The sequence below is a fragment of the Bubalus kerabau genome, chromosome 9 (genome assembly GCF_029407905.1).
Source record: "Bubalus kerabau isolate K-KA32 ecotype Philippines breed swamp buffalo chromosome 9, PCC_UOA_SB_1v2, whole genome shotgun sequence".
NCBI classification, from domain to species: Eukaryota; Metazoa; Chordata; class Mammalia; order Artiodactyla; family Bovidae; genus Bubalus; species Bubalus kerabau.
In genome coordinates, this window is record NC_073632.1 from 42,230,140 (window position 1) to 42,243,443 (window position 13,304).

A 13,304-nucleotide genomic window follows, 5' to 3' on the forward strand; every position below is an offset into this window, starting at 1 on the left:
TTATAATTCTGTTCTGATGAGGCCAAGGGGGCAACATTTTCAAACATATGGATACATTCAATATCCATACTGATACTCACAAAGTAACTTGAGAATTACCAGTGAATTGGTACATCCACTCAGAAATTCATGCTCTAATCAAAGTGGGATAATGGTGTCACCTTTGTTTACAACTCCTTCAAAAACTACCTTTCAAATATTTTCTGCATGTTTCAACAAGTAAAAACATTAAAGAGAAATGACAAATAAAATATTAGAAAACATGTCAAGATGTAACTTTCTTTTCATATGCAGATACATGGCAATATTCTTTCTCTGTAAGCAAGTTTATAATCAAAACATAATTTGGTGGAGAACTGTTTGAAAGCAATGCTGCCATATTGCTTTTGCTTTTATTGGATACCAGTAAGAATGACCATGACCTAGCAACCAGAGAGAATGCTAACCTAAGAGATCTTGCCTCACAAGTCAACAGATATGATTTTATGAAACAAAGCAAACTATACCAACACTTAAAACCACAAATGAGCTGAGATTAACAAATACTTGCAGTGAAAAGGAAGCATTAGACAATCTGATTTGTAATATTGAAAAACACCCAGCTGTTTCCATGTGACCACATCACCTGTTGTATATACTGTATTGAAATAAAAGATCTCTATTACAGAGTTTCTACTTATGAGTGCAAAAGAACAGTAGTAACTTTTGTATGTTCTTAATCTTCAGATGTCATTCTCTGAAAGCCAAAAACCTTCCTAATGTCACAATTCAGTATTAAACTGCATTTGCTAAGTATTAAAACAGTGTTTACTATATATAGTTGTTGTTCAGTCGCTCAGTTGAGTCCAACTCTTTGCAACCCCATGGACTGCAGCACACCAGGCATCACTGTCCTTCACTATCTCCTGGAGTTTGCTCTAATTCATATTCACTGAGTTGGTGATGCCATCCAACCACCTCATCCTCTGTCATTCCCTTCTCCTCCTGCCTTCAATCTTTTCCAGCAATCTTTCTTTTCTAATGAGTCAGCTCTTCGCATCAGGTGGCCAGAAGTCTTGGAGCTTCAGCTTCAGCATCAGTCCTTCCAATGAATATTCAGTATTGATTTCCTTTAGGATTGACTGGTTTGATCTCCCTGCAGTGCAAGGGACTGTCAACAGTCTTCTACAACACCACAGTTCAAAAGCATCAATTCTTCAGTGCTCAGCCTTCTTTATGGTCTTAATATATATAGGAGACAAAATATATGAATATAGTAGCTAAACCGAAGTTATAAATAGGAAAAAAAGACATATTTAAATTTGATCATGTATGGCTGGCAATGACTGCTGAAAATTATAAGATTCTGACAATAATGGTCATTATTAAATTACTAAGAAACTAGGTCATTACTAAGAAACTGGGTAAAATATACTGTTCACTTTCAGTGAGAAAATTGCTAAAATATCACATTAAATATAATCTTTGTTTTTATTAAAAGAAGCATTGTCAGTTAGAACTATTATGTTTTTTCCTCAGTTCAGAAATATATTAAAAAGTTTTATTTGCCTGACACCAGTGTCTGTACCTTCCTTTCCCCAATAAGGAGAATAGTTTTAATAAAGCACCTGACCTGCCTCTTGAGAAATCTGGATACAGGTCAGGAAGCAACAGTTAGAACTGAACATGGAACAACAGACTGGTTCCAAATCAGGAAAGGAGTATGTCAAGGCTGCATATTGTCACCCTGCTTATTTAACTTATACACAGAGTACATCACAAGAAACACTGGTCTGGATGAAGCACAAGCTGGAATCAAGATTGCTGGGAGAAATATCAATAACCTCATATATGTAGATGACACCACACTTATGGCAGAAAGTGAAGAAGAACTAAAGAGCCTCTTGAAGAAAGTGAAAGAGGAGAGTGAAAAAGTTGGCTTAAAGCTCAACATTCAGAAAACGAAGATCATGGCATCCAGTCCCATCACTTCATGGGAAATAGATGGGGAAACAGTGGAAACAATAACAGACTTTATTTTGGGGGGCTACAAAATCACTGCAGATGGTGACTGCAGCCATGAAATTAAAAGACTCTTTCTTCTTGGAAGAAAAGCTATGGCCAACCTAAACAGCATATTAAAAAGCAGAGACATTACTTTGCCAGCAAAGGTCTGTCTAGTTAAAGCTATAGTTTTTCCAGTAGTCATGCATGGATGTGAGAGTTGGACTATAAAGAAAGCTGAGCGCCAGAGAATTGGTGCTTTTGAACTGTGGTGTTGGAGAAGATTCTTGAGAGTCCCTTGGACTGCAAGGAGATCCAACCAGTCCATCCTAAAGGAAATCAGTCTTGAATATTCATTGGAAGGACTGATGCTGAAGTTGAAACTTCAATACTTTGGCCACCTGATGCGAAGAACTGACTCATTTGAAAAGACCTTGATGCTGGGAAAGATTGAAGGCAGGAGGAGAAGGGGATGACATAGGATGAGATGGTTAGATGGCATCACCACCTCAATAGACATGAGTTTAAATAAATTCCAGGAGTTGGTGATGGACAGGGAGGCCTAGCGTGCTCCCTGAGCAAAGAGTTGCAGAGTTGACATGACTGAGCAACTGAACTGAACTGAATTGAAATGAAGAAAATATAAATTATTGTTGGTTTCTTATCTCTGTAGGTGACTTCTATTGCCTAGACTTTGAGATGACAAATCACAGCTCAATTATTCTGGATAGACAATGACAGAAGTGTCAGATTCTTTAGTCTGAGTGGAAGACTTCAGTATCAGAACTGTATAGGGAAGCAATAATTCTTATGATATCAACTTCTTTAGAAATTATGCTCTGCTTTTCATATCACTATAAAGTTTTCACTTTAAATTTCTGTTTCTACTTTGGTGTCAGTATTGCTCAGAAGTTTAAACAAGGTTCACTGGCTACTGACCTCCAAGTATTGATACATGGATGAAGTATGAACATGAAGGATAGTATTTGAATAGGTCCCTGATCTTCCATAACCTCTTTCATCTGATGCACCATTGACAGACAGTGCCCACCAAGGCAGGGACTGTGAGCAGTTGAGATTCCACCTGTTTCTTCTGTTAGATGGCATCAGTAAGGAGGAATATAAGCTGAATCTGGCCCAGAGAGCTTTGAGCCGGGATCCAAAGGCCTCTAATAATTGATCTAGGTGTCTTTAAGACTCAGCATTAAGCATTTTTCATCTTTCTACACACAGTTTTTAAAAGCAAAAAAAAAAAACAAAAAACAAAAAACAAAAAAACCCCAAATCTCCAAACTCCCCCAAAATATCCAACATGGAGTTCTGGGAGGAAGATGTTATAAAAAGAGAATGTCATTATATACACAGACTTACAGGAAGTGTTCCCTATTTAGTCTACTAGAAAATCATAAGAATTGTTACAAAATCTAATACTCTTTTTAACAGTTCCTTTAAAGCAGATTTTTCTCAAACTTTTTTTTTTTAACTAAAAACTAATATGGATAGAGGAGATGATAGAAAATAGATATCAATAATAGCTAGGTAGACAATACATGATAAAGATACTGAAATAGGTATGTATAAAACAAAGTTTCAGAAACCAGTTTATTTTAGTCTGTTCCATTAAAAAAGAAAGATTTTCATTGACTAAATAGATTTCAAAACTCACTAATAGATTACAACTAGCAGCTTAAAAACATTGCGCTGGTGGTTTCTGTGTACATGGAGAGAGATCTTGCTTATGTTTACTTTCAAAGTTTAAAGATATAGACCTCTCAGAAGTATAAAACTGAAACAGTGGCATCTGCATTCTTTTTAATCTACGTAAATCTAACTGTTAAACATGTAAGAAGATGCCTTGATGCTTTAGAAAGAGAAGTAGAGGCAAGTCTGCTTAAAAACAGATACTGTGTGATATTGAGAAGTCTGTTCAGAGTGGCAGGAGAAGGAAAGAGCAGTAACATAGATAAGGTTTAAATCAATTTGCTGTTGTTGTTCAGTCGCTTGGTCATATCTAACTCTACGACCCCATGGACTACAGCATGCCAGGCTTCCCTTTCCTCCACTAGCTCCTGGAGTTTGCTCAAGTTCATGTCCATTGAGTCCGTCATGCTATCTCATCCTCTGACACCATTTTCTCCTTTTGCCTTCAGTCTTTCCCAGCATCAGGGTCTTTTCAAATGAGTCTGCTCTTTGCATCAAGTGACCAAAGGATTGGTGCTTCAGCTTTAACTTCAGTCTCGCCAGTGAATATTCAAGGTTGATTTCCTTTAGGATTGACTGGTTTGATCTCCTTGCAGTCCAAGAAACTCTCACGAGTCTTCTCTATAAAGCAATACACTACATTTAAGACTTTTCCAAGGGTCACATAGATTTTTTAACAGGAAAATTATGCATTTTTGAAATACACCAAGAAAATTAGCAATTGTTAGAGCTGTAAGGCACCAGAGTTTTCCCACAGTTTAGAAGTAATCAGTTCATCAAAGAGAAGGTCCACCTGAATGATCATGAGTCATCAATTCCTGCCACTGTGAAGAAGGCTTCCAAGGACTGCACATCCCAGTCTTGCCATATTTATTCATTATGTCATCTCAGGTTTTTTATCAGCAAAGAATATCTCTTTCCCTCAACAAAGTTAAGACTGCCAAAGACTCGTTCCACCTCCTACATTTATAAATAATCATATGGTAGTATACATACTCGGAGAAGGCACTGGCAACCCACTCCAGTACTCTTGCCTGGGAAATCCCATGGACGGAGGAGCCTGGTAGGCTGCAGTCCATGGGGTCACTAAGAGTCGGACATGACTGAGCAACTGCACTTTCACTTTTCACTTTCAAACATTGGAGAATGAAATGGCAACCCACTCCAGTATTCTTGCCTGGAGAATCCTAGGGACAGTGGAGCCTGATGGGCTGCCGTCTATGGGGTCGCACAGAATCGGACACGACTGAAGCAACTTAGCAGCAGCAGCAGCAGTATACATACAAGTATAGGCTGCAGACTGCTGTTGCAGATGGTGTCGATACTGTAAAACCTCTAAACAGTCATCTATTGATTATTATTTTTATGTCTTTTCACAGGGTGAATATTTCTATGGTCAGGAAGAATCAGCAACAGTGAAAGACATCTGTAACTTCTGAGGAAAATAGCATAATGATCAGAAATTTTTACTGCACTGGATATAGAGCCTTGGAACCGGGTAAAGAGAACTTAACTTGCTTGCCTTCTGCCAGTGGCAGGGATTCAACTAGATAGTGATGAACTGAAATTAGAAAGCATTTTATGACCTAGTTCTAAGAAATTCTAAAACAAGATTTATTTACCTAGTCTTATTTGCCTGAGGCATTTTATCAGTGACTTGGATTAATTACTCTATAAATTCTGCATTTGATAGCTCATCTTAAACCTAAGGAATCCAGAAGAATATACATCAAATACAAAGGCTTCAGCCAGGTATTTCCCTGTGTCTTCAGACTTTTGACACACATACATACACAAACAGGTTTTCATACATTTTGGGACATGTACGTACATAGACTTCAACAGGCTTGGAATCATCTGGGAAAGTGGGTCCCTGGAATGTACCATTCAGAGCAGCAAATATTCCTATTGCAGGGTGATGGATTCTGGAAATATTTTGGATGCTACCTATTTACTTAAAATTCTCAAATAGTTTATTAACAGATGAGAAAGAAGGAAAAATATTTGGGGGTTAAAAAAAAGCCTTATATAAGCAAGGCTATGTTGATGCCATGTAAAAAATAATTTGTTTTTACAGCTTAAGGGCAGAAGCTAGGGAGTGGCTCACCACCCATCAGCACTTGATCCTTCTGAAGAGTGCACTAGTACTGGAGAAGTAACGTTGTTTTCTGGATGCTAGAGAAAACCAAAATGTAGTAAATGTCGGGAGGGAACATAATAATGAATTTCAAAGTTTCACACTTCTCAATTAGCTAGAAAGGGTTTGTTTCTGCTTTTTCTTTTTCTCAGTTGGTTGGGGTTTTTGTTTTTCCGAGCCATGCTTTGGAAAGATACCAAGACCTTACTAAAACCACAGGTCCCTGTGGATGTCAAAATCAGTAATTAATGTGAGATGATGAAAGGGGGAGACATTAACTTGAGGCCCAAATATGTCTTTTTAGAAATGAACTTGGAAGCACCAAAGAATTGGACACGACTGAGCGACTGAACAACAACAACCAGCTATGAAGACAGATCAGGTGAGCAGAGATGGCACCAGGGGCTGAGGCTAGTATGCCTTTCCGTGCCCCAGAGTTAGAGGAATCCTGAAATATTCAGTGTGGCTACTGCAGCCAAACACAGGCCTCATGGGAGGGAAAAGTCAAGTAGACACTTGATGGAGAGCCAGATATGTACTTTCTGACTCTACCACCAATTGAGGGACATGAATAAGTCACTGCACCCAACTGGGTGCCAATAACCTCATTCATGGAATGAAAGCTTGTTGTCATCTACAAGATTCCTTCACCTTTAGAATTTGATGACTCAGGATTTCTGAACTGAGGTAGCTGTGGCCTTCTAGATAAGGACAGTCCAGAAGAAATATAATGCTGGCCACATAGGTAATCTGAAATGTGTAGTGGCTACATTAAAATATATCAAAACACACAGGTGAAATAAGGTTTTATAAAATTTTTCCTTAACCCATATTGATAAGGACAGTCCAGAAGAAATATAATGCTGGCCACATAGGTAATCTGAAATGTGTAGTGGCTACATTAAAATATATCAAAACACACAGGTGAAATAAGGTTTTATAAAATTTTTCCTTAACCCAGTATGTCCGAAATATTGTTATTTCAACACCCCTTTGAAATCCCAAATAGCCGTGTGACATCAAGTGCTCACAAGCGCCGTGTGTTCCTGGTGGCGGCTCTCCCATTTGGGACAACACTGCTATTGACACTAGTGGAGTTTGCAAATAGGAAGGAGTAGGAGTTACATTTCTCTTCGATGCTGTGAGTCATGGTTCCAAAGCCTGGCTAGTCATCAAAATTATCAGAGGAACTTTAACAAAAATATATTTCTGAGTGCATCTCATTCCTTGAGCATGGATCATATCTTTAAAAATCTCACTAGATAAATCTGAGATGCAGCCAGCTTATTCCAATCTACAGAGCAGTGTTTAAAACCTTTTTACTGACCTAACTGAGGGTCCGTGCTGTTCGGAGGTAGCTGGCCTAAGGGAAGCAGTGATTTATGGTTAGCAACCCCCGCAGAGACCCTCCAGAGAGGACTATCTTGTCTGCTAAGTGAGCTGGAAGATTTCAACACTAATCCTGACAGCAAAGGGTGCTTTCAGTTATGGAGGGCAATTTCAAGTTAAAATGTATTTAAAAAACAAAACAAAACAGTGAGCTGATGTTGCAAAACAAAGGACGCCAGATTCTGCTCTGCCAACTGGTGACTTGATGGAGCTGCAGTTGTGGTGATAGATCTACTTTTGAGCCGCTCAACATTTGTTTGCAATGGCACCCTGCTCCAGTACTTTTGCCTGGAAAATCCCATGGACGGAGAAGCCTGGTAGGCTGCAGTCCATGGGGTCGCTAGAGTCGGACACGACTGAGCGACTTCACTTTCACTTTTCACTTTCATGCATTGGAGAAGGAAATGGCAACCCACTCCAGTGTTCTTGCCTGGAGAATCCCAGGGACGGGGGAGCCTGGTGGGCTGCCGTCAGTGGGGTCGCACAGAGTCGGACACGACTGAAGCGACTTAACACTAACAACAACAGTAACATTTATTTGTAGACTGGCTGCCTTCAGTCTGAGATATTCTCATCTTCAGATGTCTTCCAATGAGTGGTAACAGAGTGGTTGGGAGAACTTATCAGAGTGAAACATCCCACAGTACTCCATTTTACTGACAGAAAAGGCCTCCTGAAGTGTGCATGCCTAGAGGGGACTGTGGAGACACAGAAGAGCAGGCCAACAGCCAGGGCCCCTGCGGCTTCTAGTGAACCTGTCATTGGCTCCTAACCCCCACCACTATGTGTGTGTTTGCAGCCAGACTCCACCACTACACAGGCACTTGCAGCTGGCGCCCACAGCTGACTGTGTCATACCACCTGCTCCAGCTACTACTGCTCTGCCTTCCCTGGTTCTTAGCCACCCGACCCAGAGGCATCACTGAGGACCCCAATAGCCCTTGCAGCCACTGCAGATCTCTGGCAGTATTCACTAAGCATCGCACAGTTGTCAATAAGGTGGACCCCAGCAGCCTGAGCCCATTCTCTGTCCCTAGGAACCCAGTGCTGCTACACACCCTAACTTCTCAAGGACAAATATGAGGAAGACTGCTCCTGTGCAGACTACACCAAATACTATCTTCATTCTAAGAGAAGGACTGTGTATCAGAAAATATTACCTCTATATAATACTGCAAATAAAGGTATATATTTAAAGGCTATCTGTAGTCTAGATTCTAGAAAATGACACTACATCACTTTTTAAAGCAGATAAGCATTATGATTCAGTATCTGAAGGCTGCTTATGTATACTCTAAAACCTTTTCTAAGAATCTAAGAAAACATATCACTAGGTTTAGATCACTTCTAAGACTTTTTAAACTTAATAATAATTATCAAATTATTTTCCATTGGCCATTAAAGTTCACAAAAAGCAAACATCTTGGTAGAGAAGCTCTCATAATTATAAAATAAGTCCCACATCTACCTGAGTCTCTCTCTGTCATAATGGCAAATGTCCTATGGATAGAGATAGTCAATCTATGTTCAAGTAACAGTTGTACAATTTATTAGCTCTATAGCCTCAGGAGAATTGCTTAGCATTCCCAAATCTCAGTGTTCTGGGACTATTAATGCCCATCTTGCAAGTTTATAAGGATGAAGTAAAGTGTTAGACACAATGCCAGACAGAGCAGATTCTCAAAGGTAACTATTATTATTAATGAAACAAAGTCTTCTATATAGACTTTACTGATAAACATTTACAAGATTTTCTGGAAACTAAGAAGGCCCTTATGAAGAAAGACATTTATTCCCAGTAACTATGACATAAACATATTTATTTGGACCATGACAAAGAAAAATATCCCCAAATTTTCCATTAAATATTACCTAATATTACACGCTCACACACACAAATCTGCCTCCCGCCACCACCCTTAGTAGTCTTTCCATCTCTCCAGAGGAAAAGTAGAACATAAAGTTCCTTCTGCTTAAACACAAAATAAAGGTCAGCACCAGTACATTTGGAAAAATATCCATCAGTGTTTATATAAAGACAAACCCACAGATATATACACTTCCATGTACACACATACACACAAGGACATTTATTAATATGTGTACTTGAACTACAAATTAGTAAAGACCAACATTTTACTGCTTAGATAAAATAAATGATTAAGGTTTATAGAAGCTCAAGCACTTATGATGACCATAAGACTCATGCCTCGGTCTTATTCTTAACCTTCCCTGATGCACTTGTCTGAAAACACATTCCACAATCCCACAGATTATTCTGGAGAAGGACAGAGAGAAGAGAGAGAAGGAAGGGAGAATGCGGAGAAGGAGGAGGGAAGCAGAGAGAAGGAGAAGGAGGAAGAAGAGAATAGAGGGAGGGAAGGATGAAGGACGAATGAAAAGAGGATAGGAAAAAGGAAAGAAGGAGGATTCCATGTGTGGGGCATGTGTGTGGGTTGCTTGGCAAGCCAGCTCAGTTTGTGGAAGGCAACTTTTTGCCGTCCCAAAGCCTGCCCAGACTTGCCCTAAGGTTATGTTGCAAAACGGATAGTGATTTCTCTGCCAGGCATGTTATTGGAATGAATGAAGTCCCAGATCTGACTAATATTTTCTCCTTGGCCTTCTTACTTCTTTAGCACAAACATCTGGGCTGTGGTGTTTTAAAGTGGTTTAAAGCTCCTCAAAGAATCCCAAAGTTCCTGTTTTTTGTTTCTCTATTTCCTACTACCCAGTTTCAGAGCTACTGGCCTCTACCCTATCTAGCACTGACCCTGTAGATTTTTGAAGTCCTTTCGCTTTTCAGAGCTACCATTCCCAGCACAGCTACCTCCATGCAGAGTCTAGAAATGAGGATCAATGACCCATGTCAATTCAGTACATATTGAGAGATTCTTTGAGGGCAGGTCCTGTGTTTGGGGACTCTTTATGATTGAGAGAAGAAATGGTTCTAACTGGTAATTTTAGATGAACTGATACCTGGACATAGGAACAGGGTAAGTTAAAGCCTGAAAAAATTAGTTGTGCCTAGGAAGCTATGTGTAGATAGACAATGTGTAGATATATATATATTAATAATAGCCAATTCACACAAAGTAACATTAAGCAAGACTGTATGTGGATACTGATTCCAAAAATACATAAACACATAAAATTATGAAACATTCCAGCTAGACATCTAGTTTGACCCTTTTATTTTACATATTTATAGACAGAAAATTGAGGTCTGGAGATTCTAACTTTTCCCAGATGATGGATAGAGACTGGAATGGGCTTTGGTTACAGTCCAGGGGAAACTAATTATAACCAAAGAGGTTACATGCAATTAGCAAAGGTTTAATGATGGGACTTAAAGTTCTCATAAACTAAGGAGCAGCGCTCTGGGATAGGAGAACTGTGGTCAGGAGAAAGACGCGTGATAAAATGTTCGAGACAACTCTCTGGGTTCTACCAGAATTGAGACGAACATTCAAGACCTTCGTCTCATTCATGCTTACCAGGGAGCTTTCTGATTACAAACTCAAAAGTTCCTAAAGTCTGGAGATTAGAATTGGAGGACACCTGATGACAGAGAGGACTAGTCAGCAAAGACTGATCATTTGAATTAAATTGATAAACCTGAGGTTATAAAAGAATATACTTGAGGACACTGCATTCATGAAAAATTAATCCAAGATGGTCAATAACTCTTATTCTTTTTATCTTTTTGTGGAACATTATTAAAAATTTCAGTATACATGCAACTATTTCATAAGGAGGTAAAAATAATGAAGTTATTAATAAATAACAAACATTAATATAGTAAAATTACAGTAGAACGTAGTTGTGATATATTTAGCCAATAAGAATATATTTAATCATATTATAATCAGCTATAAAAATGGTTCCTAGAAATTTAAATGTTAATAAGTTTGCCAACTTATTAACACTTTTCTTAAATAAAAAATACACGTTTTAAAATGTGACATGAGTTATCAGATTTATTTTTATTTTCTACCATACTCAAAACAGACTGTTTTCTCTCATGGTTCTAGGAAGGGTTACTCTCTTGCTGCCAGGAGGCCTGAGTACGGAACCGTCAAACTAAAAATCAGATGACTATTCTGTTAAAATCAGGGTTCTAAAACTGGATTCATGAGACTGAGAATTCAGCAAGGAGAAAACATTCACATCTCTGTTTTAGAAAAGTTATTAATGATGTGGACTATATGGAAGTTAAAAGAAAAGTAGGCAAAAACCCAAATTTATACTCAATCACAACATATATTCTACTAGCCACAATGTAAAAACAAACTACAGTCTCAATAGTATTAGCCAATTTGAGTAGCTTTTAGCAAATAAATAAAATTTACTTTCTAAGACTGTAAATTCTGTGTAAAATGATATAACATACACATATAGAGAGATATTATATATAATGTATAGATACATATAGATGTACATGTATATCTATGAAATGTACACATATTTCTACATATATCTATATGTATATTTTAAATATTTACTTTTTTATTTGACCACATAAGGTCTTAGTTGCAGCATGTGGGATCTAGTTCCCTGACTAGGGATTGAACCCAGTCCCCCTGCATTGGGAGCATAGAGTCATAGCCACAGGACTATCAGGAAAGTCTTTACTTTTATATATTTTTTAAACTGAGCAGAGACATCAGCACAAGCAAATGGCAGAGGAAAAAATTTTCACAAATTTAACCCAGGCAAATTCCTAAACAAGCAAACAAAATGAGCAGCAAAAATAACCTTCAGAAGTGAAAACAAAAATCAGAATCCAGACTCATTGAGATATATTGCCTAATATATCTAGTTATGTCAGGCTCTGTGGTGCAACGGATAGAGCATTGGATTTCTAATACATCCAGTTTTCAAGAAAATGATTATGACATGTGCAAAGAGATAAGAATGTGTGGCCTATATTCAGGAAATAAAGCAGTTAATAAAAACATTGTCTGACTGTCCTCAAATGTTGGATTTTACAGACAAAAAATACAAAACGCTTCTTATAAAAAGCAGCTATTTAGTTCAAAGCACTGAAGTAAACTATGATCTGGAGTTAAAAGAAAGTATGACAGCAATGAATCGACAATAGAGATTCTCAGCAGGGTGACAGAAATTAGAAAAAAAGTACCAAAGCATATATTCCTGATTTGAAAAATAAAATAATTCACTGCTGCTGCTGCTGCTGCTAAGTCACCTCAGTCGTGTCCGACTCTGTGCGGTCCCATAGTCGGCAGCCCACCAGGCTCCCCCGTCCCTGGGATTCTCCAGGCAAGAACACTGGAGTTCTTGGGTTGCCATTTCCTTTTCCATAATTCACTAGAAGGCCACAATAGCAGATTCAAGATGGCACAAGAAAGAATCAGTGAACTTGAAGACAGATCAGTAGAAGCTATCCAAACTGAAGAGACCAGTGGGACAACATCAAATGTACCAATATCCTAGTAGTGGGAGTTCCACAAGAAGAGGATAAAGAGAAGACAGCAGAAAAAGTATTTGAAAAACAATAACTGAAAATATAACAAATTTGATTAAAAACATTAATACGCATATCGAAGAGACTCAAAGAACCCCAGGTAGATAAACCTTCTGCAAGAAGCTCTCCTTACTGGTTTTTTTGCGACTGTGTATCCTCATGGATACTTATATGACTACTGGAAAGATCACAGCTTTGACTACACAAACCTTTGTCATCAAAGTGATGTCTTTGCTTTGTAATACGCTGTCTAGGTTTGTCATAGCTTTCCTTTCAAGAAGCAAGCATCTTCTAATTTCATGGCTGCAGTCACCATCCACAGTGATTTTGTTGCCCAAGAAGAGAAAATCTGTCACTGCTTCTACTTTTTCCCCTTTTATTTGCCATGAAGTGATGGGACCAGTAGTCACGTACGGATGTGAGAGTTGGACCATAAAGAAGGCTGAGCGCCAAAGAAGGGATGCTTTTGAATTGTGGTGCTGAAGAAGACTCTTGAGAGTCCCTTGGACAGCAAGAAAATCAAACCAGTCAATCCTAAAGGAAATCAAACCTGAATATTCACTGGAAGCTGATGCTGAAGCTGAAGCTCCAATACCTTGGCCACCTGCT

At 38.5% G+C, this 13,304-nt stretch overlaps 1 long non-coding RNA gene across 1 annotated transcript; it reads left to right on the top strand.

Moving 5' to 3' along the window:
• The first annotated feature begins 5,396 nt into the window (after window positions 1–5,396).
• Window positions 5,397–8,375, top strand: LOC129660003 (uncharacterized). Its single transcript, XR_008718297.1, has 3 exons — window positions 5,397–5,436; window positions 6,126–6,203; window positions 8,014–8,375. It is a non-coding gene; the product is annotated as an uncharacterized LOC129660003 (long non-coding RNA).
• The last annotated feature ends 4,929 nt before the right edge of the window (window positions 8,376–13,304 follow it).